Source organism: Arachis ipaensis, chromosome B4 (genome assembly GCF_059453495.1).
Source record: "Arachis ipaensis isolate K30076 ecotype BB chromosome B4, ASM5945349v1, whole genome shotgun sequence".
Taxonomy (NCBI): Eukaryota; Viridiplantae; Streptophyta; class Magnoliopsida; order Fabales; family Fabaceae; genus Arachis; species Arachis ipaensis.
In genome coordinates, this window is record NC_142439.1 from 115,089,409 (window position 1) to 115,093,178 (window position 3,770).

The window sequence follows — 3,770 nt, forward strand, 5'->3', positions numbered from 1 at the left end:
TAATTTGGCTAGGAATTCTGATATTAAGGACTTGGGATCAACAAACAAGATTCTAGGAATGCAAATCTACTGAGACAAAAGGAATAGGAAAATTTGGCTATCACAAAAGAATTATTTGAGGAAGATCTTGCAACTCTTCAACATGTAAGAATGTAAGCCAATTTCAACCTCATTTCCTATGAATTTTAAATTATCCTCAGGTATGTGCTCTAGTAGTAAAGCGGAGAAGATGAAAATGTCTCAAGTACCATATGCATTGGCGATGAGAAGTTATACGTATGCCATTATTTGTACAAGGCCAGATAATGCTCAAACAGTTACGGTAGTAAGTCAATTTATAGCAGATTAATATAAAGAGCATTAGAATGTGGTTAAGAGGATCCTAAGATATATTAAAAGAATTTCGAATGTTGCATTATGTTGTAAGATCAGAATACATTATCAATGAATATGTTGATTCAGACTTTGCAAGTGATCTTAACAAATTAAAATATACTTGATGCATGAGCATCTTATGTACTTTTTTTTGGGTATTTCTTAGGTGAAATTGATAACTTTTTGCTCGATAACTATGGGATTTTATATGATATTTTATTAGTATTTTGAGTGCTTGAATTTCTTGTTAATTGTAGTAAAATGATAGCAAAAGAAGAGCAAAGCATAAACAAAGGAACACACCCAAGAAAGCACTCCCAAGGAAGCATAGGAGAGGGCGTGCCACACACCAACATGTGGGCGTGGCACGTTGGGCCAAGAGTCCAAGGGATGATTTTATGCACACTTGGCGTGCAACCTTGACCTCTTCTTACTCCAACAAAGATAACTCTAGCTACAGAGGTCCAAATGAAGTGCTTCCAGTGGCATTAAAAAGCTAACATTCAGATCTTTCTAATGATATATAATAGTTCATAGTGTATGTGCATAACAGTAGGTGTGCAACATGCCAAAGCTAGGGTGCGTCACACTCCCAAAAAGCGTGCTCCAGGAGGCCAAGATGCATGGCGTGTAACACGCCAAAGTGAAGGGGCGTGTCATTTTGGCACGCCTTCAAAAGGACGCATATGCATCCCCCTTGCATACGCACAACACATAAAGATTGCTGATTTATGCATACGCATCCCCGTGCGTATGCACAATACCTAGAAGATTGAGGAATCACGTGTACGCATCCCCATGCGTACGCGCAAATGAGGAATTTTGCATGATCATGCGTACGCATCTCCCATGAGTACGCCTTTGAGGCTCAATTGTATGCATATTATTAGCGTATCACATGCCATATGTAGGGTGTGCCACACGCCAAAATTACTCCTCCTAGGATTGGATCTTATCATGGCGTGCCACACGCGGACCCACAACATTGCACGCTGGGCCAGAATTCTAGAAGACCACTTCAATGCACCAGTTGAGCATTTCATACGTTACAGCAAGGGTGCATCACACACCAAGAAGAATGAAGCTGTAGGGGTGACTAAGAAGTGGCGTGCAACACACCATATCAAGGGCGTGTCAGACGCCAAGCACTAACATTCCTAGGGGAAAGAAAATAGTGGCGTTTCACACGCCAACAGAGTAGCGTTCCACATGCCCTAGGTGTAACACCCTTTTTAGTACCTCATGATCGTACTAAAAGCTCAAGCGTTACTTACCTCTAAACCTTTTTATTCTATACTATTTTTATTTAATATTGAGCCTTCATGAATACGAACCAAAACTTTCACCAAGAAAACGAAGAGTCGGTACTTTAAATCATTTAATCACAAAATTATATATATCCATGTAGCATTATATACATAGACTTACTCAAAGATCCTCAAATACAATTCCTACCCCTCTAAAAACTAAAATAATAAATGACGAGGGAAAAATAAAATCTAACAACTCAACTTGTAAACAGAATCTTCTATGCTCTTGTAGTTCCGCACTAAACCTTTGCACATGTAGTTGAAAGGGATGGAGATAGGGGGTAAGAACTGGGGAATTCTTAGTAGGATCAGGTTAGAAGTTAAGTTCATTTTATATATACTCGGTCAGCAAAAACAGTCAATAAGGGACAATCCAATTCAACAATTATAGAACACAGAATTTAAATAGCCATTTAGCACACCCACAATCACAGGAAATACAATCACAAACAAATATGTGCAAACAAGTATGATGCATGTCTATCCGTAGTGCAGGTAATGAGCTCATCTGTCGGTTTTGACCTGCTACCGACGTAACTCAGCAACCTTTGTCTGAGTTTGGTTTCCAGTGTCATAACCTCTGTAAGCAACCTCTGTCTTACAGGTGCGACTCTCTTGAGCCGATGTATGCAAACATAATCTCTATAAGCAACCTCGGTCTTACAGGTGAGACTTTCTCTGGCCAATGTATGTATCAATAATCTCTGTAAGCAACCTCTGTCTTACAGGTGCGACCATCCTCTAGATTGGCCGATGTATCTCTGGAAAGTAAATTTCAGTGGACTCACCACCATATTTCTGCTTATCTTCAGTAGATACACAATCGTCTTAGCTCGTTTTCAGTGCCAAACAATACCTTTACTTATCTCCTTTTCTTTTCGTTCTTTCTTTCTTTTCTTTTCTGTGCTCTGCTTTCTTGTGGCATGAATTCCTTTAAATTCTTTTAATCTTTATTCTCTGCTCTCCTGTGACAGAGGTTTCTTTAATATTCTTCTTTTCTCTTCTTTTCTTTCTTCTTTTTTTCTTTAATCTTTTAATTCTTTATCATAACTCAACTTCACATTCTTCCCTTGCCTTTCCCTAAATCTATTATGGAAAAGAATTATAAAGTACTTTAATTAAGTCTGTGTTCTCTAAAGCTTTTAAGATCATTCTGTTTGCTCTTCTCTGACTTATAATATTATTAATAATATCTCTACTAATTAATATTCGTAATAAAATATTAACAATAATATAAATAGAATAATTTAAATGGTGAATAAATAATATTTATATCTTTTCTTAAAAACCTAGGTTTGTAAAGCTTTTATTCCTAACTCTTATTATCTATGTTTTAAACTTCAAACTTTTAAATACTTCATTTTTAACCCAATATTTTTATAAAATTATATTTGAAACCCTCACTTATCTCAATATTTATAAAAGTAACCTTGAATTTTTATAAAATACTCATTTTACCCTCCATACTATATTTATTATCCAAAATACCCAAAACTTATATAATTACAAATTGTACCTCGATTTTTATATACAAATACAATGTTACCCTTCAAAAATAAAGTTTAAATATTAACCTTCCTCTTATACCAAAACCGAAACCCTTATCCATTCCCTTTCAAAATATTACTTGTATTTTAATCCTTTTTCGAGTCTTTTGGTTACCGATTTTTTTCAACTTTTAATTTAATCTTTCAACCACCAAATTTCATCAATTTTCTCAAAATAACACATCACAACAGTCCTAAAACCATTAAACAACCACACCTGAGCTGTTCCTCAAAGCCAAACCAACAAATTACAAACAACAACAATAATTCAACATAAACTCATTCAAACTCAAACAATAATCAGCCAAATCAACATTCACTTATCAAATTCACATTTAATTATTATAAAGTTACTAAAATTCCACCTCCCTACGAAATCAAAATACTCGAGGCTCTAGAGAAGCTTTCTGACCGAGCTGCTGAAGAGAAAAATGTCAGAAATCGTCTGTGCCTCCTAAAACTTCAATTGACTGAATTCAAGAGAAAGAGGAGCTACATCACCATAAAATTCTACTGAATAAAAGTGACATCAACACGT